This window comes from Mobula hypostoma, chromosome 16, assembly GCF_963921235.1.
Source record: "Mobula hypostoma chromosome 16, sMobHyp1.1, whole genome shotgun sequence".
Taxonomy (NCBI): domain Eukaryota; kingdom Metazoa; phylum Chordata; class Chondrichthyes; order Myliobatiformes; family Myliobatidae; genus Mobula; species Mobula hypostoma.
Window position 1 is genome coordinate 49300935 of NC_086112.1, and position 19056 is coordinate 49319990.

The 19056-nt window shown below is 39.2% G+C and overlaps 1 protein-coding gene across 4 annotated transcripts in view; it reads left to right on the forward strand.

Moving 5' to 3' along the window:
* Positions 1–3001: 3001 nt before the first annotated feature.
* syk (spleen tyrosine kinase) overlaps positions 3002–19056 on the forward strand; it is a 132417-nt gene continuing 116362 nt past the window's right edge. For all 4 annotated transcript variants that reach the window (XM_063068928.1, XM_063068931.1, XM_063068929.1 and 1 more), the window contains exon 1: positions 3002–3336. The gene's annotated coding sequence lies outside the window, so the exon portion shown is untranslated. The remainder of the gene's footprint in view (positions 3337–19056) is intronic.

The window sequence follows — 19056 nt, forward strand, 5'->3', positions numbered from 1 at the left end:
TTGATACTCTGTGTGTTGTTCGCTCACTTTTTGCTGTTTGTGCAATTTGTTCTTTTCTTTTGTGCATTAGGTATGTGATGTTTTTTCTAGGAACAGATTCCATGGTGTTTGTTTCATGGCTTCCCATCGGAGGATGAATCACTGAGCTGTATTCTGTATATATACTTTGATAATAGATGTACTTTGAACTTTGTACTTTGTTGACCTTTATTAGTGAGGGGTCTGAGTTCAAGTATTGCTAGGTAATTTTACAGCTTTATAAAACCCTAGTAAGACCACACTTATAATTTTGTTTTCAATTCTGGTCACCTTATTATGGGAAAGATGTGGAAGCTTTGGAGAAGATGTACAGGAGATTTACTAGGATGCTGCCTGGATTAGAGACTATGTCTTATAAGGATAGGTTGAGCGAGCAAGGGTTTTTCTCTTTGAAGTGAAGGATGATGTGAGGTGACTTGATAGAGGTGTATAAACATGCACTTAAACCTCTTCAGTTAGCTTGTAGTGAATCTTTGAAATTTTCTGTCCCCAAGGATGCTGGAAACTATATCAAAAGATACATCTAAGAAAGGGTAGGGTAAATATTTTCAAGGTCAAGCAATTTAGTACAAGGGGAAAGTGGAACAGGAGAAGAGTTCAGGACAGCATAGATCAGCTATGACCATATTGAATGGAGGGACAGCCTTGAGGGTCCTGGTGGCCTATTCCAGCTTCCATTTTCCTGTCTCCTATCGGAATAATTATCCAAACTTACAAGGACAACAATATGCAAATAATTACGATCAGGTGCGAATTAGGATAAGGTGATTTCATGACCTTTACCTTTATAAAAGTTCTGCAGCAATGCCTAGGAGGTGCAGTTTGCCATGATCCCATTGAGAGGGTGAAGTTATTTTGCTCAGGAGGTCCTATTGTCTGAGGTTCTTTTTTAAGATTTTTGGTCCTATTGTTGGCCTTCTTGCAGGTATTGTGAAATACCTTCACGCTTGTTTTCAGGAAACTATTACATCAATGTGTATTGACCTTGAAAACATTTCACTTCTAGGTGTTTACCGAGCTCAGAAATGAAGGTTATACAGTAACACATTTTAACATGTGCTGGAGGAAGTGCAACACCAGGCTATGCAAACTGACCAATGCATCAAGTCTGAAATCCTTGGTATTTTGATTGGCTTATTTTGTGGTTCTGTGTTCCCATGAGCTTGCTGGTGTTTAATAAGCAGCTATGAAAATCATGGGCCTGTTTGATTGGTTCATGTGTACTGGGTGTTGCTCATCTTTGGTTATTTTTTCTGAGCAATGTACTGTGAAGCTTCCTCTCTCTATCTGAGCTATCTATTATGATGCACTAAACAGATATTAATCATTGAGGTCAATTGGATTTGGATATAGCATACATTTGGGACATGTGACATTTTCAAGTGTCAGGTTTTCAACTTCATATCTTAATATTTCAAGTGTGTTTTTGAGGTGAGGTAGTATCCCCATGAATCAAACCCAAATTTCATCAAATTGACAAGCTCAAGTCAATTTTAAAGTTCAAAGTACATTTATTATCAAAGTATGTATACTATATGCAACCCTGTGATATGTGTCCTTACAGGCAGCCACAAAACAAAGATATCCAATATAACCTATTAAAAAAAGAACACATTCAAATACTCAGCATGCAGAAAAAAAAAACAAATTGTGCAAGCATTTAAAGTAAGCAAATAAGATTCAGAACTGAAGTTCACAAAAGTGAGTCCACAGCCATGAAGCCAGTCACAGTCGATCCAGGAACCCATTACCTGCAGGCACTGTTCCCTCTAAGCTGTGCGTGAGTATGCACACACACACATTTTTCAACCAGCGCACAAAGGAATTTAATGTGCGCACAAAAGGTTAATTACCTAAAATAATGTAGAAATTAATAATTATTCTTATTGAAAATAATCTCTTAACTAACTGAAAAAATAGAAAAAATAACTGAGTGATGTAAATACGTGTTATTTTGTTGTTATTCTGTGCAGTTTTATGTCAAATATTATGTAAACCTACATAAACTGTGCCATTTGTGCATTCAGTGCGCACATACTTTTGTCGCAGAAAAAAATTTACACCACGTACATAAGATTTTTGCACATGCTGACTACTAAAAATTTGAGGGAATATTGCTTGCAGGCCACACCCTCAGTTCAGCACAGAGGCAAATAGACCTCACCAGCAGCAAGATTTAAACACTGCTAACTATGAGTTTCTCAATGCAATGAAGAACTAACAATAAAATTAAACCAAGAAGTGTTGGAAGTTCACAGGAAGCATCTTAGGAGAGAGAAACAGAATTATGTTTCAGGTCAAAGATCTTTTGTCTGATTAAAGATGATCAGCCTGAAAGGTTAACTCATTCTCTCCTTTCTGCATGGACACTGCTTGTCCTGCTGAATACCTCTGGCATTTTCTGTACTATTTTCAGCATCTGTGATTATTTATGGACAAATAAAATACAGCTGTATCAGCTTTTCAATCTGATTATTTGAGAATTCTTTGTAGCTAATGCAAAATATGACAATTAAAATTGTTATTCACACAGTCAGCAATTACAATTTAAGTACTTATGAGTTTAGTGTATAGAACTGTACAAATCTCTAAACATATACAAGATTACTTAAAGTTTCTTTTGTGGAAGGATCTTCTCAAAAGTGTAAGGGGTGTTGAATTAAATATAACCATGAAAGGGATTATTTTTTGATTTATTAATTTCTGGGGACATCTAGACATTGTCCACGTCAGTGTTTATGTATTTACCCTAGTTAAACCTGCTGGACTTGATAACAATTGTATTCAGAGCAAAATTGCTATCTTTTCCCATAACTGAAAATTTTGAAGTTGTGAATTGGTCCAGGGATAAATTTCATGAGGGGTGTGCTTGTCGATTTGTCAAAGGAGGAAGTTTTCAAAATAAATTGACTTGGGGAAGTTAGAATGAGGACTGGACTCTAGACTGAAAGAGGAAGTAACTGCCCTTTTCTGCAGCTCTCTATGTCGGTTAATATCGTGTCCCAAACAGCTGAAACTTTAACGTATTCTGGATAAAATAAGAGTGTGGAGTGTTTTGTTTCTTTACATAAGTATTAGCCGAAGTGCCGTTGAATCCCTCGTATTCTTTCCTAGGAATTTTCTTTTTCAGTCAGCATCGTTGTGATGTAACATATAATTATCAAGAACAATCTTTCATTATTTTATCTCATAATATGAGCCCATCGGCTTGTGACTGAGCAGTGGACTCGGCGAGAGAAGGCGACAGAGGAAAGCACGTTGGAGTTAAAGGAAACGCAAAAGCGAAGTCCGGGGTCTGTAAGTAGCCGCGTTATCTTTGCATCACCTTATGATTGTGCAATTTTGCGAAAGTTTTATCTTTATTTTTAAAAAGTTAATGTTGTCTTTTCCATTTTTTAACATTTTGCGTAGTACAGCTCACAAGACTTGCGCGTGGAGTTAGGTTCGAGTTTTGCAACGTACTGCGTTCCTCTTGGCACTTTTGCAACCAGAGAATATGGAGAAGTTGGCTTGCAGCAATTCCTTGTCCCGGATATTGATTCTATGCCCTTAATTATACTACATTTTATTTTGACAACGAATGTGTTCAGAGTTCTTTGTGTGATACAATCAACTATCATCTTAGCAACGGCCGAGCGGACTTTGATCCAGTGCAGTTGACTGGAGCGTTGATAGTGTAGCTAACGCGACAAATTCCACTGTAGCGTGAACCTATTGGAGACCGAGGACAGGTCTGGAAATGATACTGACGCGGTCAGATCAAATCTGCTCATTAAACAAACATATAATTAGCTGTACACCATTGTTTACGAAACCTCTGAGAACTGAATATCACGGTGATCTTATTGCCTTATTTCTATTGTAAAAAGCAAAGGACTAAAAATAAGCAGTAAAATAGAAAACAGTCAACCAGTGTTGGCGGAAGAAAGAAACAAATTGGCTTCTTAGACAGCGAATCCTTGCCCTCCTGAGGAAAAATTGGAAGCGGGAAGTTAGCGTCACTGTTGGCTGATTCAGTCCAGGCGGCCGTTTTCATCTTCATTAAATTCGTCGTTTTTCTGGGCGATTAATCCCATGCCGCGAAAGCGGTGTTGTCAGTAGTTGGACAAATTTGGTTGGAAACCAAAGTTTGGTGGCAGTTGGGTTGGGAAGCGAGTCGACATCACTTGCCAATCTCCGGTTAAGTATAGTTTGAATTAATAGTTTGCCCATCGTGTGGGTCAGGTTGGGGCGCTGGGTGGGAGAAGGGGTAGCAGTGGTGGGGTTGGAGAGAGATGGAATACACGCTGCAGCTGAAAATGGATCTGATGTTAAATAATATGCATGAGTATCGTCTGATTAATCAATTTGGTTTGAAAATGTTGCAATCTGACGGTTCTGACCAGAAACCATCTTGCAGGGACAGGGACAGTGACGGGCGATATTTTAATTCTGAGTGATTTGAACTTTTTGTAAAGAAAAGTACTTATCATTTGTATGGAGCCATAAGCAAGTTGAGCCATCCCCTGAGGAAAATTCCTCGTCGGGAGTTGGCCTCATTATTTTGAGAATGTGAACCCCACATTGATCTATATTTCAAGTGCAGTCATAAAGGGCTTGCAGTTTTACGCGTATTTAAACATGACAGGTTGTTTTCTCGCTTCTTCTGTATGCACACAGCGAGATGAGAAATGCCGCGCTTTGTAGCACACTGTGAGGGTGGCCGTACGACAAATGCAGGCCCACAGCTGTGAAACGCGTAGGGACTTGTCCAAGTTGTAAACAAGTTGCAGACCTTTCTTTGGATTAATCCATCTATAGTACAACCATTCGATTCGGCTCAGTAGAGCTCTCTCATCTCAGCCTCAGAAAGCGACTGAGAGAACCGCGCTATCTAACTGCAATCTTCAGGTAAAATGTGAGTGTAGTTGAGTCAGCTGGATTTAAAATATCCCGTTACTTTTGTTTACTGCAGCACAGCTGTGGTTATCAGCAGTAGTTATTAAGGAAACAAGAGTATTTGAACAAGTATTTCATTGCTGTTTATTGTTCACCAGCATATCATCAGAAGGATAATATTTTAGAAGTACTTGCTTCGTTTTGAACACTGCCGGCATTTCCTTTAATCACACTGATTACTTGCCTAAAGCACATTCATAATCTCATTTTAACAAAAATGTGAAGGGATTTGGGTTAACCTGCATATATACCCCTCCCTCTTTGTAAAAGTTGAGTATGGAAATGTTAATTTCACACATTTTTCTATTTGTCTGTAATATTAATGTGTGACACACAGATGGTTTGTTCAACCAACCTAGCGCTGGCAAACACAAAACTGGGGCCTTTAGAACATGGGGAGTATCTCCTCTGGACTTTGTGAATATTTACATCTATAATTGTTGGGAAAAAATTTGTCGTCCATCTCCATATTCAGACATGCTCAGTTAAGTCTTGTTTTTTTTTCTCTCTGCAGCACAGAAACAGGCCATGAGTGTATCTCTGATTGCAAACCAGTCAGTAACTAACGACTTAGAACAATAACTGCAATATAAATCTAGCACTATCAAAATGGGCCTCAGCAGGTGGACAAAACATCTAGTGGATTAAATTTTAAGTAATTAGTAGAAGGATTAGAAGGGAGATGAGGAAAGATCTTTTTTTGCCCAGAAAGCGATAGGGCTGTAGAAATCTTCATCAGATTTAAAAGAGATTTAAAATGATTTAATCTTAATCAGATTTAAAATCAGACTTGGACATGTACTTGAAAAGTTGCAGCTTTCAGATCCGGACTGGAGGGTAAGGAATGCTGCTTTACTCTTTGTGCCAAATGGCTGTCCATGTTGCAAGTTTTCTGTCAGCTCTCAAAACATCCAATTTTAATTACTTTGAGGAAAAAACCACACATCTTAGTTAATGCTGTGGGAACCAAATTCCTATAATAGTGATTCCTGTATGAACAATTCTGGCTAATCACATTTTGTCTTCCTTCAGGTAAATATAGATTTACTTCTATCGAGTCATGGTTAAACAAGGAATACAAAGAATTCCTAGTCCAAGATTATTTCCTAAATTGGGCATAAATGTAGAAGCTGAGAAAATCATAAGCTAAATTTAGCTAACAATTTGCATTTTGCAATATTAAAAAAAATGGAAGTGTGTGCAGGTGATTTCCAGGGTTTGTTTAGGTACACAACATCATTTGAATATTCAGTGAATTTCTTTTAAAAGCTTTATGACATGTAAGTTTGCAGTGAATTTGATTTAAATAGAGTGGGTGCTATATCTACTCAGTGAATAGAAGTGTATATTCCAGAAAAATGTGTACTTTTTGCATTCAGTTTAAATTTTGATGCATTTTTCAATCTTATCTGGAACATATTTGACTTGGCCTTTGATATTGAAAAGGACCGTAAATTCATTCCTCAGCTTTTATTCTAAAGATGGGTAGCATCAGGCAACTGATGTCGTTCTTGATGTAGCTTAATGGAAAAATCCATCTGTGAGATAAAATTATAAGTTAAATTACTTAGTAAGTATAATACCTATGGCAAAAACTTACTTGGTATACAGTATATTCATTAACTCATGAAATTAATAAGCATTTTCTTTACACTTTGTAGCTATATTGTTAAGGCAAATCAGTGAGAATGTGTGTAAACTGGAAAATTTCCAGTCGTCATTTGATGCAAGTAATATCAGAAAATAAGTGTAGAGAGAAATAAAAGATATCATTAATTTATCACTATTAATTCTTGTGACTAATTCTTCTAATATGATACCAATGTAAACTATTTTTTAAATTTACTTGCTATTGGTACCAGATAAATGGGTTTTGTCTAATTGCATTGTAGAAAAGCACAATATGAAGCTAATGCTGAAAATTATTTAATAACCATTTATTGTGGAAGTCTTTTAACAAATCGCACAATAACAACGGCTTAGAAATACAATAACAATGTTGTGCTTTTGGTTTAATTCTCATGACAAATAGTAATTAACTTTACAAAATGATTATAGTTCTTAAAGCTGGGGAATAATTCACTGAATTGTAAATTGCAAATTCAATTACAGATGAATTTAACCGAGAAATGTTACATTTAATTTGCAAGTTACATAATAAAAAATATGAAAAAATTCTTACTTTTGCAATTAAGAATGATAAGGATAATAATTCTCAAAACCAAAAAATTGAGACTGATCTTAGTTTAAAGTTTATGGCAGCAATGTGGAATCCATAGATCTTAAAGTTTGAATTTTAATGCTACTGAGAGTATCACCAAGTAATATCAGTAATTGCTTCTGCACATTTATATTTTTCGGTGCACATTCTCAGTCGAAAACAGTTGCATATATTTCTGAATGTCTTACAACAAAAGTGTTTGAAAACACCAACAAGATTTTATGTGATTTGTTTGTTGAAATAAACATGGAGCTGGGCTTTCATGCCCATATGATATTTGGATGACATTAATTTATGTAGAATTCAGCTCTTGTTAACATTTACTCTCCATTGCTTTACATGAATATCGAACTTGACTGTTAGATATTCTAACATATTACAATTATTTTGAATAAATGCAACTGTGTTTCATTAATCAATAAAAAATATGTGCAAAATTTTTATGTCTAGCAGTGTTAATGTGTTAGAATTCAAGGGTTCCCAACCTGGGGTCCACAGACTCCTCTGTTAATGGTAGGGGTCCATGGCATAAAAAAGGTTGGGAACCCCTGTGTTAGATGAACTATGTTTTTGATAATGTATAAATAACCCAAACATTTATCATTAAAATGTTAATTGTACCATATAATTAAATATCTTTTATGAGAGATAACTAAATGTATTTAAGTTGAATGTGCATGTGTACCATCCATTGCTGTACGTACAATTTGCTCCCATGATCTATATTCAGATGCAGTATTTCATTTTGTTTTCTTAAATTTACTAGATGTTCCAAGAGTTTAAGTTATTACATGTCCAAATTTTATTTTATTTTATATTAGGGAATAATTGTTTTTCTATTTGCAGTTGTTTTATTTATATGTGTTCCCATTTATTTTGCTAAGAATATTAACTATGCATAAGAGCCAACTTTAAGTTAGTAGTGTTCTTGCTAACACTTAACACTTGCTGTCGCTTTTTTTTATTCATTATAGTAGATATGGTAAATAAAGCTTCTCAGATTCAGTAGATGCTAAATTAATTTTTACCAGTCCAAAGAGTAAAGATGAAAGGAAAATTTGAGGTAAAACAGGAGATTTATTTACTCCTTTACATAATTAAGTCAACACTAAGCTTTATTAAAGTCTGTAGTCCTTTCCTGTCTGCAACCCCACACCCCTTGGAGCTCCTAAAATACTTAGAGGTCCCCATAAGTCTTAGTTAGTCAGAGGCCTCACTGTCTTTCAGCCAAGTCAAGTAGTCTCTGTCTAATCCTGATCACTAGAAGATGGAACCACTCACCAATGTCAAGATCAAGTGGTTTGTCTCCCATTGCAAACGTGCCTCACTTTTTACTGGACGGTTGGAAGACTGGCAATTCAATGATTATCAGAAATGTTTGCTAATCCTTCCCCTTCCAAACTGGAAGGATAGGGTAAAACTCTGTAGATTAGGTAAATCTGAAGTAGAAATAGCAATGCTGGAAATACTCAACTAACTGGACAGTATACAACTAGCTAGATAGTATACCACATGTGAAGAAAAACAGAGTTAACATTTCTGGGACCATCTGAACCCTGATGAAAGATCATCAGTCTGAAAAGTTAACTCCATTTTTCTAAATATTACTGCCATTTTCTGTTTTCATTACAGAAATCATGGAACCAGAAAGCAATTACAGCCTGAAGGAGACCATTTGGCTTTCTACCAGAAAAACTCACTAGTTCCATCCCTTAGCTCTTTCTGTATAGCTATATATATTGTTTCCTCATATTTTCCTCATACACACACATAAATTTATCCAATGTCTTTTTGAAGGCAAGATTTGAACCTGCCTCCAGAGCTGAAGGTAGAACATTGCAGATCCTATCCACATGCTGTGTAATAAAAGCTCTTTTTTTCATATCACTCCTTATTTTGCATCTGTGACCTCTCATCCTTAATCCTTCCACTTTGTCCAGGTCCTTCCTTGCTTTATATAGTTCTATCATATCTTTACTCAGATTTCTCCAATCTATTTTTGTAACTATCAGTTCTCTGTCCAGGAACTATTCTTGTAAATCTTTTCTGGACATTGCTATATGCTCACATCCTGCTTGTAATGTTGCAACCAGAATTGGACACAAAGTTCATTGTTGCTTCTCAGTTGTATAAATCAATTCCCTGCCTCTATATTAAAAGAGGAATATTATATTGTGTTGTTATTGACTTTCAAATTATATTCATGTTGTCAAACTGGGATTTGAAATTTAGATGCATTGTAAGTTTTGAAACTGAGCGCAAGTCTCTTGAATGTACAAAAGATGTATAGAGATTTTCCTTAGTCTTAGGATTTGAGAAATAACCAATGTTCCAATCTGTATTTGATTCAACAATTGCAGCACCAAGGGACCTACATTTTGTGGTGAATCAATTACTTTGATTTCAGTGTAACTCTCTGAATATACCAACATGAACCTCATAAGAAGAGCAAAACAGTAACTCAGGCTTGTGCTATAACAAAGATTTTAACTTGTTTATTTCCTTTGCAATGCCATAAAGCTAGTACAGTATATATAGCTTCTAAAATATACTTCAGTTGAAATAATGTACACGCCACAGGGGGTTTTGAGACCCCTTCAGATTTGGGTGCACGGATAAAACTTACCTGCAAGAGTGAATAACAGCAACGACTTATATTTAAATTGTATCTTTAACACTTTAACACAGTATTTCAAAGGGGTTTTATCGCACAAACACTAAAGCGGAGATGAGCTGAATTAAGTTCGCTGTAGACTTTGGGTCCAAATGGAACTGCCCTTAGCGGTAAGTCCCATCCACAATCACGGCCTTTTCAAACTCAGTAATACCGGTGCCTCTATCAAATGGGAAGAATTGTGGAGGCCCTTTGCTGAATTTAGCTGCCCACAGAAACCTGTCTCCATCTTACAATTGCTTTGTAAATGTAAGATGGCGACAATCTTACACTTGATTGCAAGCCATGATCAAATCAATAGTCTACTACAGAGCACTCTCAGCCAAGATCAATATCAAGCAAAGTTGTGATATTGTTCTCACACTTTTCTTGTCTGTCTCAGAGCATACTGCCCCTCACCTCTGTTGAAGTGAAGTTAATTTATAGAACTAATGGGAAACTGTACAGACTGTGCAACAGACTGAGGTTACCCCAGGATCTGTGATCTGTAGAATGCAGACAACAGTTGTTTTTAGAGGCCCAGTTCCATGTTAGTGTCAAATTGGTCATTAAAGCAAGCGAGAGGATGGGTCTTATACTTGATGTTTGCAAGATAAAGGTTGTTCACAGGATTTCTCCTGCTATGTCTTCTGGCAATAATCATTCACAACAAGGACTTGAAAAAAGTGAACTGCCTTCCGTAGCATAAGACCAGAAGAAAAAGGAGCAGAATTAGGTCATTTGGCCCATCGCATCAACTCTGCCATTTCATCATGGCTGATCCAATTTTCCTCTCAGCCCCAATCTCGTGCCTTCTCCCCGTGTCCCTTCATGCTCTGACCTATCAAGAATCTATCAAACTCTGCCTTAAATAAACATAAAGACTTGGCCTCCGCAGCTGCCTGTGGCAACGAATTCCTCAGGTTCACCACTCTCTGGTTAAAGAAATTCCTCCTCATCTCCATTCTAAAAGGATGCTCCTCTATTTTGAGGCTGTGTCCTCTGGTCTTAGACTCTCTCACCATAGGAAACGTCCTCGCCACATCCACTCCATCAAGGGCTTTCACTATTCAATAGGTTTCAATGAGGTCTCCCCTCATTCTTCTGAATTCTGGTGAATACAAGCTCAGAACCATCAAACACTCTTCATATGACAAGCCATTCAATCCTGGAATCATTTTCGTGAGCCTCCTTTGAATCCTCTGCAGCTTCAGCACATACTTTCTAAGATAGGGGGTCCAAACCTGCTTGGGATACCTCAGGATCCACTCCTTGGTGAAGCCAGACACTGATCATGAAATTTGCCATCAACTTTAATGTACTAGCAGAATTTTGGGGGATTTGAATGCCGAGACCTTAAACTTGGCATCAAGCCCATGGTCTCTAGTGCCCCCTGCTACCCATATCCTTCAATGACCTGAACGATCTGCAGTCAGCAACTCAAGGCACTAGAAATATTACCAGCAGTACCTCTGAAAAGTCCTCCAAATCTGCTGCAAGGTTAAGTGAACAATTACCAGAATCCACTTCAAGGCAATTTCCTCAACATACAGAATTTAAACACCCTCAGACATTATCATCAGACAGACTCTGTTCTCACTCTGCTCCATCAGTGGACTCCATGCTATGACTGGCTACTGCAAGCCATCTTAAACTGAGGAATCTGTCTCTGCAGTCCCAACACAAAAAAGGCCTGGTGCTAAATCACAACCCTCAGGCACCATGAACTGGAGATTTGTTGGAAAGTGCTATTCTTTTGCACACTTACTTTAGTGTTTTTTGTGTGTTTTTAATGAACTTAACATTGATGTTTAATTATTCAAAGCATTTTATTTTATTTAAATATCTCTTTATATGAGAAATATATCAAATTTCTTATCAACGCTTATCGATGGGAGCTGAGACTCAGCTCTGGTCTTATCGCCTGTGGAAGGCTGACAGGAATTTCCTAGGTTAGCACCTAAGAAGTTTGCTGGAGAAGTGTACTTGCTGCTGAGGCCTCAAATACTGTATCAACACCTGAATGGGAAGTCCCCGGCTAATTGGACTCATGCTGCTATACAAATTTAGGCTTCTGAAGCAGACCCTTGGAATTGAAGGTGTTTCTACTCCAGTCTGAGGTTTCTGAAGTGACTGATGAAGTTCATGTGAGGGCACAGGGAGAACATGGGATATAACAGAGTTCACACATCTGGAGAACAGGTTAACCTATTAGTTGAGCACTTAGATTTTATGGAAAATCTTGAAGCAGAAAAATGAGGTTTAACGATTTCACAGGGCACAAAAGGCAAAGGTGAAAATGGCAGAGCCACTAGATTTGAGAATGATTAAGAGGCCAGAATTGAAAGGGCACGATTTTTCTGGAAGAATTTAGATAAAGGGAAGGATGAAGTTCTGGCAGGACTGGAAGGTGAGGGTGAGGTAAAATAGTCATTGCTTGAGTAAGTCAGAGATAATTATCCAACAGGAATTGACCTGCATTAGGAGATGAATAGCATAATTGCTGAAGACATAATTTGACTTTACTTGTGGTTGGATGGTGAATTGAGATGGAGCTGTGCAAAACTTAGTGCATGTTTTGGGATGCTTTTATCGGAGAGCGGTCTGTATATGAGAAGTAGAATGGAGAAAGCATAAGAGAGAAGCATAAGAAAGAACCAGGAGAGAGGGCACCATAGTTAATGCTGTAGGTGTGGAAAGAGAAACATTGTAGGCAATCCTTTGGCTAAAGGTTGAAAGATAGTATTGGAACCTGATCATCTCACCTAGTTGGATGATAGTGAAGGGGTGTTGCAGGAGGATAATGCCAGCCTTGTCAATGGCTGAGGATGGAACAGGAATAAATAAGAGAGATAGATTTCCTTTGTCATAATCAAAAAATCATGAATTTTGATAAGAACCATCTTGATTCAATGACAGAAGGATTGAAACAAAGACTACCAGAAAGATGGACATAATTTGGAACGTTACAAATTTATTCAATTAATTATAAAGTTTGGGAAGACTGGAGATCGGGCAGTAGTTTGTAAGAAAGGAAACACTGAAGATTTTTTTTGTTAGGTCACAATAGTTGTTGGAAAGGGGAATGATAAAAAGAGGAAGGTTGGGTTGTGGCAGTTAAGTGGGAATAGGGGCAGGAAATTAAGAAGTTGATACAAAATGAAATCAGAGAAAGCCTTTTGAATAATAGGAGACAAACCAGAGGGAAATGATCAGTGCACATGACTTGTAATGATCTGTGTTTGAGCTAACAAGAATAGGTAGAAGATGTTAAATTATGAGCAGTTACCTGGTATGCTGATATCATATGCATACTGGGAATGTTGTTTATTGCATCTTTGCTAAAGGCACAGGCTGTGTTGGGAAAAGCAATTATGACCCTGGTGAATTTTGCATATGGCAGAGTAATGTAGGGGTAATGCAGGCTGACTGTGTTATGGTCCGGATCGGGGTCCCTTTAAATTTACCTTGTTTATGTTACGATCCGGACCGTTGATTCCCTGTTTTCCCGTGTCCCTCGGCTTTGGTGATTAGAGGCAATTAACGCTTGGCTGAACTGGTAGTTTATAGTCTCTAGCTTTCAGCCGTTCGGTGCGGGAGCATCTGCAAAGTCATCAAAGGTACGGTGTGCTGATGTTATCCGACCGGAGTAAGCCTAGTCTCTGCCGAAACAAGTGCCGGTAATTCGCCCTTCCTCACTGGAGCAACCCTGTCCTGTTACCTTGCTGAAGCGAGCCTGCAAAGTTTCCTCATCAAGGTGGGTCCGTCAGTTAACCCGCCGGAGAGAATCAGGAGCCACTGTCTACTGTTCTTGGGCCGAGTCTAGAGCTCACCACTACCCAGAGTTTCCAAGTACCAAGTCCTGGCTCCGGCGGCATCCAAGTACCACGTCCAAGTCCAGGTCCTGGGCCTGGCAGCATCCAAGTACCAAGTCAAGTCCTGGCCCTGGCGGCTTCCAATTTCCGAGTCGAGTCCTGGCCCTGACGGCTTCCAAGTTCCGAGTCGAGTCCTGGCCCTGGCAGCTTCCAAGTTCTGAGTCGAGTCCTGGCCCTGGCGGTCTGTGATTCCTGTCCTACTCCCCCTGTCTGAATCCCTTCTCTGCCCCTGTCACCTCTAGCCTTCGTCTGCAGCCCTCGCCTGCACTTCGGTCTAGTTCTATCGCCAGAGCTAAAAGGTACTGTCTGGTGTTCTTTTGTGTTGGTCTTGTCTTGTCCTCGCCTCCATGGGGTAAGTCAGGCCGTCTTGCCGTTGCCCCATGGGGGGTCATGTCTTGTCTTGTCTTGTCCTCGCCTCTGTGGGGTAAGTCAGGCCACCTTGCTGTTGCCCCGCAGGGGGTCATGTTCTGTCTTGTCTTGGCCTCGCCTCCGTGGGGTAAGTCAGGCCGTCTTGCCATTGCCCCGCGGGGGGTCATGAGTCCCGGCCCTATGTCCTGTACCCAAGGAGGGGTCCCGGCTCTCTGTTCTGTGTGTGAGTCCCGGCCCTATGTCCTGTACCCAAGGTGGGGTCCCGACTCTGTGTTCTGTGTATCTGTCCAAGGTTCCATGTACCTGCTCTCCCGAGATCGAGGCTCTGTGTTCCCATGTTCCTCCTCTCCCTAGCCCATGTCATGTCCATGCCTGGTTCTGGGGTCCGAGCCCGAGGCAAGACCCAGGTACTGGGTCCTTGCCCAGTCCCTGGCTCGGAGTCCATACCGTAGCCTCTTCATGTCTCCTCTAGTTCTGGGAGCCGATTCCGAGTCCAAGCCCAGACCCTTGTCCCAGCCTAGTCGTAGTCCTGAGTCCTTGTCCAGATCGCTATTCCTGCTCCTGCCTTGCTCTCCTGGTATCGAACAATAAATTAAATCGAAGTAACTTCACAAGATGTGTCTTGCATTTGGGTCCACCCTTGCTCCCAATGCCCCCGCCATTGTGACAGACTGATCTCCACAGTATGAAAAATGCAAAGCTTTCAAAATGTGCTACAGGTCTGAGAGGGGAAGCTGTCAATTTTTGTAACACTTTCTTACGTGCAATGCAGAACACAGGCCTTTGATTACTCTTCTAGGCACAGTGTCCATTTTTGCAATTTTATTATAGAGTTTTTACAGGAATGTCCTGACCAGCTGTGTCATGATTTGGTAGGGGAATTGCAAGGCAACTGACTGCAAGTGCCTAAAAAGTACAGCTGAGAGGATCATTGGGGTCTCTCTTCCACCCATTAGAGATATTTATCAGGAGTGCTGTGTACACAGGGCCCTTAGCATTGTCAATAATCCCTTGTGTCTATTCAATAATCTCTCTGACTCCTTACGATCAGGAAGGAAGTACTGTAGCATTAGGACAGTCAATCAGCAATATTTCAGTAATGTTTGAATAATATTGTAAATATATCGTTTGATTAAGTATTCTTTGTTCTTTACACAGATGTATATAGCTAGGATACCTAAGATTTTTGCACAGTACTGTATTTGTCAACATGGAGTGGAAGGTGAGTTTGTAAATTTGGCTGGAGGAAAGGATGTTGGGAATGCCAAGGGTGGAGTGCCTTGGGAGGGGTGTGTATTAAGTGGCAGAGGAAGAGTGCCGGGGTAGGGAATTGCGTGAGTGCAGACACCCTCAAGCATGATTTCCCTCTCCTTGCCACCTTCCAACTCTCAGTCCACAATAGAGACCCATATCAGATTCAGGTTTATCATGACTCACATAAGTAATGAAATTTGTTTTCTTTCGCAGCAGCAGTACAGTACAATACATAAAATACCTGCAAAATTGTGCAAATATCTTTGGCGCCCTAGCTATATATATCTGCCTAAGAATTTTGCATAGTACTTCAATTCATTATATGTTACATGTAAAAGTATGTGAATGACATATGTCATTATGCCACCATGTCATAAGTATGCAACTTACTAAAAGTAAAAATGAAACTAAGACATGTTCTCCTGGGGTCCTGTGATTTTCATCCAATTAATTTATTGTTTTGGAGAAACAAAACATAACTTAAGATCATAAACCCATAAAATATAGGAGCAGAATCAGGCTATTTGGCCCATCGAGTCTGCTCTGTCGTTACATCATAACTGATCTAATTCTCTTTTCAGTTCCAATATCCTGCCTTAGCCCCATATACCTTCATGCACTGACCAATCAAGAATATATGAAACTCTTCCTTAAATACACATAAATACTTGGCTTCCACTGCTACCTATGGGAAATAATTCCACAGATTCACCACTTTCTGGCTAAAGAAATTCCTTCTCACCTCCGTTCTAAAAGGACATCTCTCTATTCTGAGGCTGTGTCCTCTGGTCTTAGACTCTCCCATCATAGGAAACTTCCTCTCCACATCCACACTATCAAGCCCTTTCAACATTCAATGGGTTTCAATGAAGTCATAACAGTCACAACAAGGAAGTTTTAAACAAGCCCAAGGTGATTATCTACCTGTTAAAGCACAACAAGATTTTAAAGTTTTTTTAAAAAAACACAGCGAGACATTTGAGTTAAAAAAAAACAAGCAAAGCACTTTTTTTCTTCACAAGGGGAGAGAAATACAATTGAGTTAAAAGAAAAAAGCAGAAAACAAATGAAATTCATGGATTCATAAGCAGTGAGTACTGTTTGATTATAATCATAAATAAAAACAAAAGCAGAAATGACTGGCTACATTGGAAAGATAAATGCATTCGATTTCACAAGAGATAACTGGATATTGTATAGTGAGTGAATTGAGCAATATTTTAAAGTAAATGAAATAACGAATAAAAAGTGAGTGCTTGATTTGCTGAGAGTAATTGGTGAAAGTGCATGCAGTTTGCTCTAACCAAACTAGCTGAAATGAGATTTACAGATATTGTGAAAGTAATGCGGGAACATTTAGAACTGAAACCTTTGTTGACTGCAAAATGCTTTAGGTTTTATAAGCGGAATCGAAAGGAAGGAAAGCCCATTTCCGCGTATGTCTCTGAGTTGAAGAAGTTGTCTGAGGATTGTCAATTCAGTGATGGGTTTAATGATGCACTGAGAGATCATTTAGTTTGTCTCACCTTACAAGAAAGCATTCAAAAATGGCTCCTAACTAGGGCTTTACTCTTTGGAGAGAAGGAGGATGAGAGGAGACATGATAGAGGTTTACAAGATAATAAGAGGAATAGATAGAGTGGATAGCCAGTGCCTCTTCCCCAGGGCACCACTGCTCAATACAAGAGGACATGGCTTTAAGGTAAGGGGTGGGAAGTTCAAGGGGGATATCAGAGGAAGGTTTTTTACTCAGAGAGTGGTTGGTGCGTGGAATGCACTGCTTGAGTCAGTGGTGGAGGCAGATACACTAGTGAAGTTTAAGAGACTACTAGACAGGTATGTGGAGGAATCTAAGGTGGGGGCTTATATGGGAGGCAGGGTTTGAGGGTCGGCACAACATTGTGGGCCAAAGGGCCTGTACTGTGCTGTACTATTCTATGTTCTATGTAACTGAAGTACAACTCACATTTAAAAGAACAGTTGAAATCGCTGTATCAATGGAAAAAGCAGAGATGCAATTGAGTTGCAGTCAGGAATGAAAGTGAACATGAAAAAATTGCAACATCTAAACAGAAACCTGCCTGGCCGAACAAATTGTGTTACTGTTGTGGTAGAGTCTCAGATACACCACATTAATTCAGGTTTAAAGGTGAAACGTGCAAAAAATGCAATTGAATAGGATACATACAAAGAGCATGTTGGGCAGGCACAAAGTAATGGACTGCACCGGGACGAGACAAAGCTAAAAAGTCAAGCTTTAGTTTCTAAAAGAGCGCCATTCTGCTTGCTGCTGATGAAAAATCCAATAATGATGAGAGTGACGTGGACTGAGTAGCCATGAGATTTACAATATGAAAGCTTACAATTAACAAGCAATATGGCTTAGACCAGAAGTGAACAGCAAATTAATTAAAGTGGAACTGAGCACTAGTTTTGTTGTATCAGTCATTCCACAAAATGGGTTTGAGCAGTATTTCAAAGATATGCTGCAGATATCCAGCTAAGACCTTATACTGGAGAAAAGATCATTCCTGTGGGAATTATATTTGAAAATGTGCAATACCACAACCAACAAGCCACATTGTGGTAAAGACAGGAGGGCCAGCATTGTGGGGTATGAGTGGTTGAGACAACTACAACTTGCTTAGAGATCCATCCACCATTTGCATGCCATATCCTCTGCAATAGAGTCAACTGAATGTGAATTAAGAAATGTAGTGGATAATGCAACAGCAGTGTTCAAGGAAGGCATTGGTATACTCAAACATATCAAGGGTAAAATAGAGTTAAATGAAAACGTCACACCCAAGCTTTGCAAAGCCTATCCGGTTCCTTATACCATCCATGACAACTTAGCCAGTGAGCTAGATCGCATGGAGGATGAAGGAATTCTTTCCAAGGTTGAGTGGAGCCCATGGGCAATACTAGTGACCCCAGTATTCAGGAAGGACAGACCTATCAGGAACAGTAGTGATTTTAAGGTCACCATCAACCCAATGTTGAAAGTAGATCAATGCCTTTTGTCCAGGATAGAGGATATCTTTGCAAACCTTTCCGGATAGAAACACTTTAACAAAGTGGACTGAGGCCTAGCTACGGATGGAGATGGAAGAAGAGTCTACATTGTTTACCATAAACACTCACAAAGGGCTTTATTGCTATAATAGGCTTTTTTTGGAATAATATCTGCATTTGCACCCTAGCAGAAAGCCTTGGGCCAGATTCAGCAAGGCTGCTGAGGCACTCAGTGTTACCAGGATGACATCATTTTTACCAGTGAGGAACATCTCCAAAATCTCAAGACAGGGTTAAAAAAGGTTAGAAGATTACAAACTCAGAGCACAGTGTAGCGAGTGTAAATTCTTTAAACAAAGGATCACTTACTGTGGTCGCACCATTGACGCACAAGGATTATACCCTCGGTGAGGGGTCCATGGCATAAAGAAGGCTTGATGTGCTATTCCTGTTCTTAGTCCTTGAACTCTAGAAAGTGGTTGAAAAGTCTTTCACAATTGGCCAAGTCACTAATGCTGGACACAGAACCTCAAAAATAAATGAGACAAACAAAAAATTCCAAAGTAATCACAATTTAAAATTCAGTCATCTTAATCACCTTTAAGCAATTAAAAACCATTAAAGCAGACATTGCTAATGAAAGTGATGGAGGATTTTTATTCAACCCTGTCTCTCACCACTGTGCCCCCACT